The sequence below is a fragment of the Ctenocephalides felis genome, unplaced genomic scaffold, assembly GCF_003426905.1.
Source record: "Ctenocephalides felis isolate EL2017-DRISC unplaced genomic scaffold, ASM342690v1 CF-g0.4_SCAFFOLD_03685, whole genome shotgun sequence".
In the NCBI taxonomy this organism is placed as follows: Eukaryota; Metazoa; Arthropoda; class Insecta; order Siphonaptera; family Pulicidae; genus Ctenocephalides; species Ctenocephalides felis.
This window is the reverse complement of record NW_020539839.1, coordinates 1-17352: the sequence shown is the minus strand read 5'-3', so window position 1 is coordinate 17352 and position 17352 is coordinate 1. Positions and strand designations below refer to the sequence as shown.

General features: G+C 38.7%; 14 non-coding genes across 14 annotated transcripts; all 14 read right to left on the bottom strand.

Annotated features, from left to right (window-relative positions):
* Window positions 1-780: 780 nt before the first annotated feature.
* On the bottom strand, window positions 781-852 carry Trnap-agg. The gene has a single exon. It is a non-coding gene; the product is annotated as a tRNA-Pro (tRNA).
* A 496-nt stretch (window positions 853-1348) lies between these two features.
* Trnap-ugg lies at window positions 1349-1419 on the bottom strand. Its single transcript has one exon. It is a non-coding gene; the product is annotated as a tRNA-Pro (tRNA).
* A 570-nt stretch (window positions 1420-1989) lies between these two features.
* On the bottom strand, window positions 1990-2061 carry Trnap-ugg. The gene has a single exon. It is a non-coding gene; the product is annotated as a tRNA-Pro (tRNA).
* A 1181-nt stretch (window positions 2062-3242) lies between these two features.
* On the bottom strand, window positions 3243-3314 carry Trnap-agg. Its single transcript has one exon. It is a non-coding gene; the product is annotated as a tRNA-Pro (tRNA).
* Window positions 3315-4693: 1379 nt separating this feature from the next.
* On the bottom strand, window positions 4694-4765 carry Trnap-ugg. Its single transcript has one exon. It is a non-coding gene; the product is annotated as a tRNA-Pro (tRNA).
* Window positions 4766-5070: 305 nt separating this feature from the next.
* Trnap-ugg lies at window positions 5071-5141 on the bottom strand. The gene has a single exon. It is a non-coding gene; the product is annotated as a tRNA-Pro (tRNA).
* Window positions 5142-6265: 1124 nt separating this feature from the next.
* Window positions 6266-6337, bottom strand: Trnap-agg. The gene has a single exon. It is a non-coding gene; the product is annotated as a tRNA-Pro (tRNA).
* Window positions 6338-6551: 214 nt separating this feature from the next.
* On the bottom strand, window positions 6552-6623 carry Trnap-agg. Its single transcript has one exon. It is a non-coding gene; the product is annotated as a tRNA-Pro (tRNA).
* A 498-nt stretch (window positions 6624-7121) lies between these two features.
* Trnap-ugg lies at window positions 7122-7193 on the bottom strand. Its single transcript has one exon. It is a non-coding gene; the product is annotated as a tRNA-Pro (tRNA).
* Window positions 7194-7770: 577 nt separating this feature from the next.
* Trnap-ugg lies at window positions 7771-7842 on the bottom strand. Its single transcript has one exon. It is a non-coding gene; the product is annotated as a tRNA-Pro (tRNA).
* Window positions 7843-8147: 305 nt separating this feature from the next.
* Window positions 8148-8218, bottom strand: Trnap-ugg. Its single transcript has one exon. It is a non-coding gene; the product is annotated as a tRNA-Pro (tRNA).
* A 7508-nt stretch (window positions 8219-15726) lies between these two features.
* Trnal-aag lies at window positions 15727-15797 on the bottom strand. Its single transcript has one exon. It is a non-coding gene; the product is annotated as a tRNA-Leu (tRNA).
* Window positions 15798-16629: 832 nt separating this feature from the next.
* Window positions 16630-16701, bottom strand: Trnap-agg. Its single transcript has one exon. It is a non-coding gene; the product is annotated as a tRNA-Pro (tRNA).
* A 207-nt stretch (window positions 16702-16908) lies between these two features.
* Trnap-agg lies at window positions 16909-16980 on the bottom strand. The gene has a single exon. It is a non-coding gene; the product is annotated as a tRNA-Pro (tRNA).
* Window positions 16981-17352: the final 372 nt, after the last annotated feature.

Below are 17352 nucleotides of genomic sequence, written 5' to 3'. Positions count from 1 at the left end.
ACTCAATAAACACATTTTACATATGATTTGCCACTTACGTTATTATCTAAGCCAAAATCATACCCCTAGACCAACGAGCCCGGGTTCTATCCATGCGTATTTGTATTGCATCCATGTACAACATTGTAGTAAATAATATTTCTCGATCCAATATACATTATTGTAGTAAATATATGTGCTCGAATTTAAAGAATTGTCCGAGCTCGTCCGGATTAAACCCGGGACCTCCCGCACCCAAAACGGAATCATACCCCTAGACCAACTAGCCGCGTTTTCACCCAGTTCGTGTTTGTGTTGAATACAATGTACAACATTGTAGTAAATAAATATTTTCGATACAGTATACAATATTGTAGTAATAATTGTGCCCGCGCTCGTCCAGGATTTGAACCTGGGACCTCCCCACCCAAAGCGGGAATCATACCCCTAGACCAACGAACCACATGTTCTATCCAGTGCGTGTTTGTGTTGCATCCAATGTTCAACATTGTAGTAAATAATATGTGCCCAAATTTAAAGAAAAGTCCGGGCTCGTCCGGGATTTGAACCCATACCCCTAGACCAACGAGCCACGCGGTATACTCAATAAACACATTTTACACATGAGTTGCCACTTACGTTTATTATCTAAGCCAAAATCATACCTCTAGACCAACTAGCCACGGGTTCTATCCAGTGCGTGTTTTGTGCATCCAATGTACAACATTATAGTAAATAACATATTCTCGATCCAATATACATTATTGTAGTAATATTGCGCTCGTATTTAAAGAAATGTCCGGGCTCGTCCGGGATTTGAACCCGAAACCTCCCGCACCCTAAGCGGAAATCATACCCCTAGACCAACGAGCCACGCGGTATACTCAATGAACACATTTTACACATGATTTGCCACTTACATTTATTATCTAAGCCAAAATCATACCCCTAGACCAACTAGCCACGGGTTTTATCCAGTGCGTGTTTGTGTTGCATACAATGTACAACATTGTAGTAAATAATATGTTCTCGATCCAATATACATTATTGTAGTAAATAATATGTAGACCAACGAGCCGCCGGTTTCACCCAGTGCGTGTTTGTGTTGGATACACTGTACAACATTGTAGTGAATAATATATTTTCGATCCAATATACAATATTGTAGTAAATAATATGTACTCGAATTTAAAGAAATGCGGGACCTCCCGCACCCTAAGCGGAAATCATACCCCAAGACCAGCGAGCCACGCGGTCTACTCGAAAAACTCTATACCAACGAGCCACGGTTATACCCAGTGCGTGTTTGTGTTGGATCCAATGTACAACATTGTAGTAAATAATAGGCACTCGAATTTAAAGAATGTCAGGGCTCGTCCGGGATTTGAACCCGGGACCTCCCGCACCCAAAGCGGAATCATACCCCTAGACCAACGAGCCACGGGTTGTACCCACTGCGTATTTGTGTTGCATCCAATGTACAACATGCCACGGGTTCTACTCAATAAACACATTTTACACATGATTTGCAACTTACGTTTAATATCTAAGCCGAAATCATAACCCTAGTCCAACAAGCCACGGGTTTTATCCAGTGCATGTTTGTGTTGGAACCAATGTACACATTGTTGTAAATAATATGTTCTCGATCCAATATACAATACTGTAGTAAATAATATGTGCTCGAATTTAAAGAAATGTCCGGGCTCGTGTAACTACATATATGATGAATAATATAATCATCAATTACTATTGGTATAAACAATATGCATTGAATATTCCAGAGTATAAATAATACTACTTTACGCCCCCGGTGGGCTCGAACCACCAACCTTTCGGTTACAGCCGAACGCGCTAGCCATTGCGCCACGGGGGCTCTTATCGCTTCTTGATAATAGTAACACATCTCAATAAACACATTTACACATGATTTGCCCATTGCGTGTTTGTGTTGGATCCAATGTACAACATTTTAGTAAATAATAGGCACTCGATTTTATAGAAATGTCAGGGCTCGTCCGGGATTTGAACCCGGGACCTCCCGCACCCAAAGCGGGAATCATACCCCTAGACCAACGAGCCACGAGTTGTACCCCGGGTAGGTTCAATTCACCAACCTTTCGGTTAAACTTTAAATATTACTAATGAAAAGGCGTTTGTTCGTTACTTAATTAACTAACCTATATTTACATTTAATAATCACTTATCCTAAAACATTGCTTATTCTAACATGGAACTTATATCTACACTAATCTGTAACCCATGTTGCATCCAATGTACATCATTGTAGTAAATAATATCGCTCGAATTGAAAGAAATGCCCGCGCTCGTCCAGGATTTACAACATTTAGGTAATAATGGCACTCGATTTTATAGAAATGTCAGGGCTCGTCCGGGATTTGAACCGGGACCTCCCACCCAAAGCGGGAATCATACCCCTAGACCAACGAACCACATGTTCTACCCAGTGCGTGTTTGTGTTGCACCAATGTTCAACATTGTAGTAAATAATATGTGCCGAATTTAAGAAAAGTCCCGGGCTCGTCCGGGATTTGAACCCGGTACCTACCCAGTGCGTGTATTTGTTTCATCCAATGTACAACATTGTAGTAAATAGTATGTGTTCGAATTTAAAGGAACCTCCCGCACCCTAAGCGGAAATTATACCCAAGACCAGCGAGCCATGCGGTCTACTCAATAAACCTCTATACCAACGAGCCACGCGCTATACTCAATAACACATTTTACATATGATTTGCCACTTACGTTTTATCTAAGCAAAATCATACCCCTAGACCAACGAGCCACGGGTTCTATCCAGTGCGTATTTGGTATTGCATCCAATGTACAACATTGTAGTAAATAATATGTTCTCGATCCAATATAATTATTGTAGTAAATAATATGTGCTCGAATTTAAAGAATTGTCCGAGCTCGTCCGGAATTTAAACCCGGACCTCCCGCACACCAAACGGAAACATACCCCTAGACCAACTAGCCGCCGGTTTCACCCAGTTCGTGTTTGTGTTGAATACAATGTACAACATTGTAGTAAATAATATATTTTCGATCCAGTATACAATATTGTAGTAAATAATATGTGCCCGCGCTCGTCCAGGATTTGAACCTGGGACCTCCCCACCCAAAGCGGGAATCATACCCCTAGACCAACGAACCACATGTTCTATCCAGTGCGTGTTTGTGTTGCATCCAATGTTCAACATTGTAGTAAATAATATGTGCCCAAATTTAAAGAAAAGTCCGGGCTCGTCCGGGATTTGAACCCGGGACCTCCCGCACCCTAAGCGGAAATCATACCCCTAGACCAACGAGCCACGCGGTATACTCAATAAACACATTTTACACGTGAGTTGCCACTTACGTTTATTATCTAAGCCAAAATCATACCTCTAGACCAACTAGCCACGGTTCTATCCAGTGCGTTTTGTGTTGCATCCAATGTACAACATTATAGTAAATAACATATTCTCGATCCAATATACATTATGTAGTAAATAATATGCGCTCGTATTTAAAGAAATGTCCGGGCTCGTCCGGGATTTGAACCCGAAACCTCCCGCGCCCTAAGCGAAATCATACCCCTAGACCACGAGCCACGCGGTATACTCAATGAACACATTTTACCATGATTTGCCACTTACATTTATTATCTAGCCAAAATCATACCCTAGACCAACTAGCCAGTCGTGTTTGTGTTGCATACAATGTACAACATTGTAGTAAATAATATGTTCTCGATCCAATATACATTATTGTAGTAAATAATATGTAGACCAACGAGCCGCCGGTTCACCCAGTGCGTGTTTGTGTTGGGTACACTGTACAACATTGTAGTGAATAATATATTTTCGATCAATATACAATATTGTAGTAAATAATATGTACTCGAATTTAAAGAAATGCGGGACCTCCCGCCCCCTAAGCGGAAATCATACCCCAAGACCAGCGAGCCACGCGATCTACTCGAAAAAACTCTATACCAACGAGCCACGGGTTATACCCAGTGCGTGTTTGTGTTGGATTCCAATGTACAAACTTGTAGTAAATAATAGGCACTCGAATTTAAAGAAATGTCGGGCTCGTCCGGGATTTGAACCCGGGACCTCCCGCACCCAAGCGGAATCATACCCCTAGACCATCGAGCCACGGGTTGTACCCACTGCGTATTTGTGTTGCATCCAATGTACAACATGCCACGGGTTCTACTCAATAAACACATTTTACACATGATTTGCACTTACGTTTAATATCTAATCCGAAATCATAACCCTAGTCCAACAAGCCACGGGTTTTATCCAGTGCAGTTTGTGTTGGAACCAATGTACAACATTGTTGTAAATAATATGTTCTCGATCCATATACAATACTGTAGTAAATAATATGTGCTCGAATTTAAAGAAATGTCCGGGCTCGTGTAAACTACATATATGATGAATAATATAATCATCAATTACTATTGGGTATAAACAATATGCATTGAATATTCCAGAGTATAAGTAATAACTACTTTACGCCCCCGGGTGGGCTCGAACCACCAACCTTTCGGTTACAGCCGAACGCGCTAGCCAATTGCGCCACGGGGGCTCTTATCGCTTCTTGATAATAGTAACACATCTCAATAAACACATTTTACACATGATTTGCCCATTGCGTGTTTGTGTTGGATCCAATGTACAACATTTTAGTAAATAATAGGCTCGTCCGGGATTTGAACCCGGGACCTCCCGCACCCAAAGCGGGAATCATACCCCTAGACCAACGAGCCACGAGTTGTACCCCGGGTAGGTTCAATTCACCAACCTTTCGGTTAAACTTTAAATATTACTAATGAAAAGGCGTTTGTTCGTTACTTAATTAACTAACCTATATTTACATTTAATAATCACTTATCCTAAAACATTGCTTATTCTAACATGGAACTTATATCTACACTAATCTGTAACCCATGTTGCATCCAATGTACATCATTGTAGTAAATAATATGCGCTCGAATTGAAAGAAATGCCCGCGCTCGTCCAGGATTTACAACATTTTAGTAAATAATAGGCACTCGATTTTATAGAAATGTCAGGGCTCGTCCGGGATTTGAACCCGGGACCTCCCCATCCAAAGCGGGAATCATACCCCTAGACCAACGAACCACATGTTCTACCCAGTGCGTGTTTGTGTTGCATCCAATGTTCAACATTGTAGTAAATAATATGTGCCCGAATTTAAAGAAAAGTCCGGGCTCGTCCGGGATTTGAACCCGGGACTCTACCCAGTGCGTGTATGTGTTTCATCCAATGTACAACATTGTAGTAAATAGTATGTGTTCGAATTTAAAGGAACCTCCCGCACCCTAAGCGGAAATTATACCCCAAGACCAGCGAGCCATGCGGTCTACTCAATAAACCTCTATACCAACGAGCCACGCGCTATACTCAATAAACACATTTTACATATGATTTGCCACTTACGTTATTATCTAAGCCAAAATCATACCCCTAGACCAACGAGCCACGGGTTCTATCCAGTGCGTATTTGTATTGCATCCAATGTACAACATTGTAGTAAATAATATGTTCTCGATCCAATATACATTATTGTAGTAAATAATATGTGCTCGAATTTAAAGAATTGTCCGAGCTCGTCCGGAATTTAAACCCGGGACCTCCCGCACCCAAAACGGAAATCATACCCCTAGACCAACTAGCCGCCGGTTTCACCCAGTTCGTGTTTGTGTTGAATACAATGTACAACATTGTAGTAAATAATATATTTTCGATACAGTATACAATATTGTAGTAAATAATATGTGCCCGCGCTCGTCCAGGATTTGAACCTGGGACCTCCCCACCCAAAGCGGGAATCATACCCCTAGACCAACGAACCACATGTTCTATCCAGTGCGTGTTTGTGTTGCATCCAATGTTCAACATTGTAGTAAATAATATGTGCCCAAATTTAAAGAAAAGTCCGGGCTCGTCCGGAATTTAATCATACCCCTAGACCAACTAGCCGCCGGTTTCACCCAGTTCGTGTTTGTGTTGAATACAATGTACAACATTGTAGTAAATAATATATTTTCGATACAGTATACAATATTGTAGTAAATAATATGTGCCCGCGCTCGTCCAGGATTTGAACCTGGGACCTCCCCACCCAAAGCGGGAATCATACCCCTAGACCAACGAACCACATGTTCTATCCAGTGCGTGTTTGTGTTGCATCCAATGTTCAACATTGTAGTAAATAATATGTGCCCAAATTTAAAGAAAAGTCCGGGCTCGTCCGGGATTTGAACCCGGGACCTCCCGCACCCTAAGCGGAAATCATACCCCTAGACCAACGAGCCACGCGGTATACTCAATAAACACATTTTACACGTGAGTTGCCACTTACGTTTATTATCTAAGCCAAAATCATACCTCTAGACCAACTAGCCACGGGTTCTATCCAGTGCGTGTTTGTGTTGCATCCAATGTACAACATTATAGTAAATAACATATTCTCGATCCAATATACATTATTGTAGTAAATAATATGCGCTCGTATTTAAAGAAATGTCCGGGCTCGTCCGGGATTTGAACCCGAAACCTCCCGCGCCCTAAGCGGAAATCATACCCCTAGACCAACGAGCCACGCGGTATACTCAATGAACACATTTTACACATGATTTGCCACTTACATTTATTATCTAAGCCAAAATCATACCCCTAGACCAACTAGCCACGGGTTTTATCCAGTGCGTGTTTGTGTTGCATACAATGTACAACATTGTAGTAAATAATATGTTCTCGATCCAATATACATTATTGTAGTAAATAATATGTAGACCAACGAGCCGCCGGTTTCACCCAGTGCGTGTTTGTGTTGGATACACTGTACAACATTGTAGTGAATAATATATTTTCGATCCAATATACAATATTGTAGTAAATAATATGTACTCGAATTTAAAGAAATGCGGGACCTCCCGCACCCTAAGCGGAAATCATACCCCAAGACCAGCGAGCCACGCGGTCTACTCGAAAAACTCTATACCAACGAGCCACGGGTTATACCCAGTGCGTGTTTGTGTTGGATCCAATGTACAACATTGTAGTAAATAATAGGCACTCGAATTTAAAGAAATGTCAGGGCTCGTCCGGGATTTGAACCCGGGACCTCCCGCACCCAAAGCGGGAATCATACCCCTAGACCATCGAGCCACGGGTTGTACCCACTGCGTATTTGTGTTGCATCCAATGTACAACATGCCACGGGTTCTACTCAATAAACACATTTTACACATGATTTGCAACTTACGTTTAATATCTAAGCCGAAATCATAACCCTAGTCCAACAAGCCACGGGTTTTATCCAGTGCATGTTTGTGTTGGAACCAATGTACAACATTGTTGTAAATAATATGTTCTCGATCCAATATACAATACTGTAGTAAATAATATGTGCTCGAATTTAAAGAAATGTCCGGGCTCGTGTAAACTACATATATGATGAATAATATAATCATCAATTACTATTGGGTATAAACAATATGCATTGAATATTCCAGAGTATAAGTAATAACTACTTTACGCCCCCGGGTGGGCTCGAACCACCAACCTTTCGGTTACAGCCGAACGCGCTAGCCAATTGCGCCACGGGGGCTCTTATCGCTTCTTGATAATAGTAACACATCTCAATAAACACATTTTACACATGATTTGCCCATTGCGTGTTTGTGTTGGATCCAATGTACAACATTTTAGTAAATAATAGGCACTCGATTTTATAGAAATGTCAGGGCTCGTCCGGGATTTGAACCCGGGACCTCCCGCACCCAAAGCGGGAATCATACCCCTAGACCAACGAGCCACGAGTTGTACCCCGGGTAGGTTCAATTCACCAACCTTTCGGTTAAACTTTAAATATTACTAATGAAAAGGCGTTTGTTCGTTACTTAATTAACTAACCTATATTTACATTTAATAATCACTTATCCTAAAACATTGCTTATTCTAACATGGAACTTATATCTACACTAATCTGTAACCCATGTTGCATCCAATGTACATCATTGTAGTAAATAATATACGCTCGAATTGAAAGAAATGCCCGCGCTCGTCCAGGATTTACAACATTTTAGTAAATAATAGGCACTCGATTTTATAGAAATGTCAGGGCTCGTCCGGGATTTGAACCCGGGACCTCCCCACCCAAAGCGGGAATCATACCCCTAGACCAACGAACCACATGTTCTACCCAGTGCGTGTTTGTGTTGCATCCAATGTTCAACATTGTAGTAAATAATATGTGCCCGAATTTAAAGAAAAGTCCGGGCTCGTCCGGGATTTGAAACCGGGACTCTACCCAGTGCGTGTATGTGTTTCATCCAATGTACAACATTGTAGTAAATAGTATGTGTTCGAATTTAAAGGAACCTCCCGCACCCTAAGCGGAAATTATACCCCAAGACCAGCGAGCCATGCGGTCTACTCAATAAACCTCTATACCAACGAGCCACGCGCTATACTCAATAAACACATTTTACATATGATTTGCCACTTACGTTATTATCTAAGCCAAAATCATATCCCTAGACCAACGAGCCACGGGTTCTATCCAGTGCGTATTTGTATTGCATCCAATGTACAACATTGTAGTAAATAATATGTTCTCGATCCAATATACATTATTGTAGTAAATAATATGTGCTCGAATTTAAAGAATTGTCCGAGCTCGTCCGGAATTTAAACCCGGGACCTCCCGCACCCAAAACGGAAATCATACCCCTAGACCAACTAGCCGCCGGTTTCACCCAGTTCGTGTTTGTGTTGAATACAATGTACAACATTGTAGTAAATAATATATTGTGACAAGAAGGGTTGAAGCCCCCTTCTTGGGGTATGCAATGGCTGCCAAATACTATATTCTAGCCTTGCAACCCCGTTACGAAGGGTTACCTCAACACTCCAATCGCCCTCTAAAGTACCTGTAATTACCTGTGGGGGTTAGTAGCTACTATACGAATAAAACCAAGATTACTTTTATAACTAACTCTATTAAATAATTAATCATACATCGCGTATGTGTTTGTGGAACTTGACTGTACTTGCATACAGTCAATGTTCCCTAACTAATACCACTTATTCTTATATCATGGTATATGTGCTTATATGGACATACGAGGGAAGAATAGCTATAGCTTATAATTTACATTATCTGACCTTTAAGCTGGACCTGCCTTGTTGCACAACACACACACAACTAACACTAACGTATCCCAAGGCGTTCGCCTATGGGATACGTCTTCGTTGGCTCTAACTTCTTAATTGCCAGGATCTCCGGAGCGTCTCTCTGATGGACCCCAAGGACCAATAGATATTTAGGGGTAGTGGTAGGGGTGTACCCTAGGATTGACGACCATCAGGCGACAATAATTATCAATACGACGATAATTATGATTATCGTCACACGCCCCCCTGTCACACCAGAGCCGCCCTCGGCTCTAAAAATTGTTGCTACTTCTCAACGATGTATGAGGTCCCCGTAGCGGTATCCATAATTGTTGGCCGTACGTCCAGAGCCTGGTTTACTTAATATGAATTTGAGCGTCGACTGTAGTTGTGGGTGTGTGCCTTCAGTAATTGTGCTTTCGGCCAGATATATGACGTCTTGGGTTCCTAACTAGCTATTCCCCCATTTGTTAACAAAGAAGGTTGATGAACAACAAACAAAAAAAAATCAATAATAAACATCACAAATATTCAATAAAAACATATATAAATCGACAACCATAATCTGTAAGACAAATATCAAAACTAGATATATATATATGGGTCAATTTGACTTCCAACTAAACTTAATTAATTTTGTTTTCCAATAGCTCGTGTTTGAGGAAAAAAAACTGTACTTATATGAACTTCAAATCGCGATTTTATTTAAATTAGACGAAAGAAAAACTACATTTATATATAATGCTACAATACAAAAAAAAATTACACGTGGAAAGATTAAGATGTTACTAAAAAGAGAACGTTTTCTTGTACAATTTTTTTTTCGGAACACGCTATCTTGAAAACAAACCTAACCTATGTGTGTGTGCTGTTACCTATTTTCTTGGTTGTAGTATTATTTATTATGAAAAAAACGTAACCCGAAATTTAAATTAGTTCGCCAGAATCGATGAGCCCGATGATATGGACAATATAAAGTAACGCGTGTAAAAACATAAACAAATAACTAATGTGACGATGAACAATAAGAAAAAATTTATTTACATTTGCTTTAAACTAAACTCGATTACTTAAATCACTAGATGACTAACGAGCGCGACATTTACAGTAATTCAGCCTCTACTGGTGTGATTGCCCCCCAAACACAAGACCACAGATGGGGGCTAAGATCTAGTTATCCTTCTTGCTCCCCCGCAGCGCCCCAACCATAATAACACTAGACCGACCGCTTATGCCCACCCAAAAACAATGGCACTTACAATCACCTGTGTAAGCGGGACACACCCAGAGTTCCCCAGCTCGGCACAAGGGCCCTCAAAGGTTGCCCCCTTCGCGGGAAAATGGCGACGTGCGACCTATGGCGCCATTCCAGTCTCACTGAAGGTACCTTCGCAAATATCCTATAATCACTTAATAAAATACTCATAATAATTCGACGGCTGCGGGTTTGATTAAGGGCGGTTTTCCCGATTGAAACCGTACGCGTCCATCGATTCGGACACCTCAATGGTCCTCGCTCGTGGACAACTGGGCCCAGCTTTAAACAATAATATTCTCATATACACATAACACAAAAACGTACATCCGATATGGCGTCCCGATATAAGCCTGCAGACTTATATTTATATAATCTTGTTGCAACAACCTATTCTCCACAAACAAAAATCCCACTATAACTTCTTTGCACCATGACGACTAAATATCCTAACATATTCTAAAACTTAATTCTACAATCTATCTAAGGGAGGGGGAGGGGAATCTTAAGACTAAACCTTATATTATTAATATTTTAAAAAAAAGTAAATGATTTTTTTCCTCAATCATATACTTCTACGCCGAAAAAATCTTTTACTCTACAAAAATAAATCATGTCGTATAAATCTAATTTCTTATGAAACAAGCCCGGACGTTTCATGCCAAAGCGTTACTGCTTGTCCCTGCCGCTCGGACTAAAGCTACGTCAACCGACGGCCAAGTTGCCTACGGTATAATCATATACAAAAAAAATTAAAAAAAAAGGACTATTGAAAATAAAAAATTAAAAAGGGTGGTAAATGCTACGACACGATCCTTCAGTTTATATATTCATTTATATAAACTAACTCATACTTATACTTGACTCTGAACATCAAGTTTGCCCTATCTCTACTACCCGTACATGTTTCTCTCGATTATTCCTTCCTTAATTTATTTCATTAATTTTATTTGCCATATCGGACCCCTTAATCAGGATTGGGCGGTCAAAAACACGAGCCAATAACTATTGACGAGACAGAATTAAAGTATTTTCAATAAAAATAAAATCGTATTTTGTCCATATAAAAGGGCGTCACGAAAATTAAACAGCACGCCGACGGTATAAACTAACGCGATAATACACTACGAACGTTCGTTTGGTTTGATTTACGGTGACATTATCAATAAACGAAAAAAAACACGACGAAAATAATAGTTTACATCTAATCTTAATCATTATCATACTTTACAGAGATAAAACTATTATATAATAACACTTAAACAATAGGGCCACCATAACACATTTATCCTCTCCACTAAAAGTTTGCCCTGTATACATTCATTACATTCAACGTCTTGTAACGTAGGCCATAAACTCCGTAAACCAAACCAAACCTTTCGCGACGCACGGCTAAAAAAACGACACAACGATATATACAAATATAAAAAAAAACATGATTCGAATATAATAAAATGGCGAACAAAATGGATGGTGCAATAATGATGAATAGGATAAAAACAGTAAAAGTGACGAAGTTACGCGTATGATATAAAACTGATTTATTATGGAATAATAAAACATTAAAATTAATAAGAATTAGACAAACGTGAAGAAGAAAAAAAAACTACTAGTTCGAAAATAAAAACAGCGAAAAAAAAGTGTCACTGGCCGTTCTAGCTGTATGACGCACACAACTAGAGCGTTTATCCAACCGTCGGGTACAGGTCCGTACTTGGCAAGACCGAGTGAAACCCTTACCAGTGTTCCTGCACCCGCAGAGATATGACTTCTAAAAGACACTTTGTGCCTGCAATCTGCTCTAATTAACGAAGGTTGGCTAGTCCTTTCGTTACCGTGCCGCATACGATGTATAACTGGACTGGTCGCGATAGCCGTTGTGATCGTTATGCAAAGAAATCATATCCCAATCCTATTATTAGTAGGATCGGTCGGATAAAGCCGCGAATAGAGCACCAGACAATGGTGACCCGGCAGAACTGAGGCCAACATTAGTACGCGTAATAATAACAAAAGGGAAAATATTTAGAAACGAAAAGAAAAACATTATCAAAATTAAATTATTAAAACTAATAATCATAATCAAAATTATTAAAACTAATTCATTATTGCATCATCTTACAAAAAAACACGAAAATACACGAAAATACTCAACGTTGAAATATTAAGTAAGAAAAAATAAACTATACTAATACTACCAACCAATTACTCTATACCTATTTATTACACAACAGTCCAGCTGGTCAGATATGAATAGCATGCCTATGTTTCAACTATTTGAAACAAAAACTAAGTCCTTGTTAAACTAACAAATCCGATTCGGCACTGTCTGCCTGGCTCAAAAAACTTTGACTCTCTGCACGCGTTTCGTACGCGCCAAACATCTCACCCCGTGAGTTTCTCAAAATTCTTACACTTTTACACATAGGCATGCTAGTCTTTATGCTAATTCTCCCCCGTAAAATTACTTAAAAATAAAACCAACGATAACAGCAATTTCTTAAAACGTGTTAAATTGCTAATCTTACACTTTGACTAACAAAAGTGACAAAAACTTGACTTATTCAGATAACTTTCAAAAAATCTTAAACTGATTAATTTATTATAAAATAATTTTCAACTTAAATTAAATTTTTCTATATAAAATAAAAAGTAAAAAATTTTTATCCTATGAATTTAGTTGAAAAAAGTTAACAAATTTATCAGCTAACAGAAAAAAGAAAAACATAAATTCCTTTCTGGTAAACAGTAACTTATTTAGCAAATCCTAACTATTTAATCTATGTAAGTAAAGAAAAACTTAATATTTTTTACAACTTTCTTGGTCTACATAATATTCTGAACTAATAATTAAAAAAAAAAAAAAAATCACAAGTAAACAGACTTTTTTTTTTTTAAAAAAATTCATGGTAGACCTTAATTTAATTATATTAACCTAACTATTTTATTCATAGCGCGTAAAAGTAAAAAGTAATCTTGCCTCATTCGTCTTTAAAATCGAAAAATTTGGTAATTACAGGATTTGTTAACAACCGCGAATAAAAAGAAATCTAAATCAAAAATAAATGAAAACCGCTAAAACTATTTGTGTTTATCTGTATTTATATCCGTACTTATGTTTAAAAATATTATTAAAAATGACAACAAAATGCATTATGCGCGCGAACATTTTCCGAACCGTTTAACAATCACTGAGGGTGAGTATAAAATTTTGAACTTGTACACCATGCACAGGTCAGGTCAAAATCACTGAAAAAAAGGATACTTGAAAGTTAAATTTCTCCGAAAAATGGCCATGTGTTTTGCGCGACCAGGCGTATCTGCGCTAAAATGTCCCAAAAGCGAAATATTTGAGCTTACTAGAAAAAATATATTCGAATATTTTAGAAAATTAAAAATATTTTTGTGGATATATTACCGCAATTTTTATAATAGAAATAATAAAATGAAGAAAAAAAAAATGCAATTACATCTACGATTATGTGAATTTATAATTTTTATTTATTTATTATTATTATTATTTTTTTTATTGCTTACTATTCGAGCATAATAACTTAATAATTTGTAATACAGTAAAACACAATTGGGGAGAAAAAAAAAGAATTAACTTAATAGAGCAAGAATTAAAATTGAATTCGATTAGGAAAAAAAATACAATTTTGTTATTTTGTAAATTTTATACTATTGAATGTTCAAAAACTATTTGCAACGCACCAAAAAAAAAAAAAAAAACGCGAAAATGATAATAATGTTTAACAAATACAATGAAATACAGCATCTATTAAAATTTCATACTCAAGCCTTATTCAATATCAAAACAATGATTTATAATCTTAAAATATCGGGATACGCGCGCTTTTAAGAAACAAAACTACAGAAAAACACATGTAGCAATACACATACGAAAATACCCACACATAAAGAAATTGCGCGACGTTTAAAATTTTATTTATTTCTACAAACTTTCATAAAAATTACGAACACATTAAGATACAACCGAACACGTAAACAGTGGGAGCTACTCGCTTGGTTTTTTATTAAATATTATTTAAATATAAAATAAAAAAATTTGTAAGTTGGGGATCGAATACGCTTTCATCATTGTGACAAGAAGGGTTGAAGCCCCCTTCTTGGGGTATGCAATGGCTGCCAAATACTATATTCTAGCCTTGCAACCCCGTTACGAAGGGTTACCTCAACACTCCAATCGCCCTCTAAAGTACCTGTAATTACCTGTGGGGGTTAGTAGCTACTATACGAATAAAACCAAGATTACTTTTATAACTAACTCTATTAAATAATTAATCATACATCGCGTATGTGTTTGTGGAACTTGACTGTACTTGCATACAGTCAATGTTCCCTAACTAATACCACTTATTCTTATATCATGGTATATGTGCTTATATGGACATACGAGGGAAGAATAGCTATAGCTTATAATTTACATTATCTGACCTTTAAGCTGGACCTGCCTTGTTGCACAACACACACACAACTAACACTAACGTATCCCAAGGCGTTCGCCTATGGGATACGTCTTCGTTGGCTCTAACTTCTTAATTGCCAGGATCTCCGGAGCGTCTCTCTGATGGACCCCAAGGACCAATAGATATTTAGGGGTAGTGGTAGGGGTGTACCCTAGGATTGACGACCATCAGGCGACAATAATTATCAATACGACGATAATTATGATTATCGTCACAATATTTTCGATACAGTATACAATATTGTATAAACACATTTTACACATGATTTGCAACTCACGTTTCATATCTAAGCCGAAATCATAACCCTAGTCCAACAAGCCACGGGTTTTATCCAGTGCATGTTTGTGTTGGAACCAATGTACAACATTGTTGTAAATAATATGTTCTCGATCCAATATACAATACTGTAGTAAATAATATGTGCTCGAATTTGAAGAAATGTCCGGGCTCGTGTAAACTACATATATGATGAATAATATAATCATCAAATACTATTGGGTATAAACAATATGCATTGAATATTCCAGAGTATAAATAATAACTACTTTACGCCCCCGGGTGGGCTCAAACCACCAACCTTTTGGTTAACAGCCGAACGCGCTAGCCAATTGCGCCACGGAGGCTCTTATCGCTTCTTGATAATAGTAACACATCTCAATAAACACATTTTACACATGATTTGCCCATTGCGTGTTTGTGTTGGATCCAATGTACAACATTTTAGTAAATACTACATCATTGTAGTAAATAATATGTACTCGAATTCAAAGAAATGTACGGGCTCGTCCGGGATTTGAACCCGGGACATCCGCACCTTAAGCAGAAATCATACCCCTAGACCAACGATCCAAATAAAACATTGTAGTAAATAATAGGTACTCGAATTTGAAGAAATGTCCGGGCTCTTCCGGGATTTGAACCCGGGACCTTCCGCACCCAAAGGGGAAATCATACCCCTAGACCAACGAGCGACATACTCTACCCATTGCGTGTTTGTGCTTCATCCATGTACAACATTGTAGTAAATAGTATGTGCACGAATTTAAAGGAACCTCCCGCACCCTAAGCGGAAATTATACCCCAAGACCAGCGAGCCACGCGGTCTACTCAATAAACCTCTATACCAACGAGCCACGCGCTATACTCAATAAACACATTTTACATATGATTTGCCACTTACGTTATTATCCAAGCCAAAATCATACCCCTAGACCAACGAGCCACGGGTTCTATCCAGTGCGTATTTGTATTGCATCCAATGTACAACATTGTAGTAAATAATATGTTCTCGATCCAATATACATTATTGTAGTAAATAATATGTGCTCGAATTTAAAGAATTGTCCGAGCTCATCCGGAATTTAAACCCGGGACCTCCCGCACCCTAAACGGAAATCATACCCCTAGACCAACTAGCCGCCGGTTTCACCCAGTTCGTGTTTGTGTTGAATACAATGTACAACATTGTAGTAAATAATATATTTTCGATCCAGTATACAATATTGTAGTAAATAATATGTGCCCGCGCTCGTCCAGGATTTGTACCCGGGACCTCCCCACGCAAAGCGGGAATCATACCCCTAGACCAACGAACCACATGTTCTATCCAGTGCGTGTTTGTGTTGCATCCAATGTTCAACATTGTAGTAAATAATATGTGCTCGAATTTAAAGAAAAGTCCGAGCTCGTCCGGGATTTGAACCCGGGACCTCCCGCACCCTAAGCGGAAATCATACCCCTAGACCAACGAGCTACGCGGTATACTCAATAAACACATTTTACACATGAGTTGCCACTTACGTTTATTATCTAAGCCAAAATCTAGACCAACTAGCCACGGGTTCTATCCAGTGCGTGTTTGTGTTGCATCCAATGTACAACATTATAGTAAATAACATATTCTCGATCCAATATACATTATTGTAGTAAATAATATGCGCTCGTATTTAAAGAAATGTCCGGGCTCGTCCGGGATTTGAACCCGAAACCTCCCGCACCCTAAGCGGAAATCATACCCCTAGACCAACGAGCCACGCGGTATACTCAATGAACACATTTTACACATGATTTGCCACTTACATTTATTATCTAAGCCAATATCATACCCCTTGACCAACTAGCCACGGGTTTTATCCAGTGCGTGTTTGTGTGCATACAATGTACAACAGTAAATAATACGTTCTCGATCCAATATACATTATTGTAGTAAATAATATGTAGACCAACGAGCCGCCGTTTCACCCAGTGCGTGTTTGTGTTGGATACACTTACAACATTGTAGTGTTAATAATATATTTTCGATCCAATATACAATATTGTATAAATATATGTACTCGATTTAAAGAAATGCGGACCTCCCGCACCCTAAGCGGAAATCATACCCCAAGACCAGCGAGCCACGCGG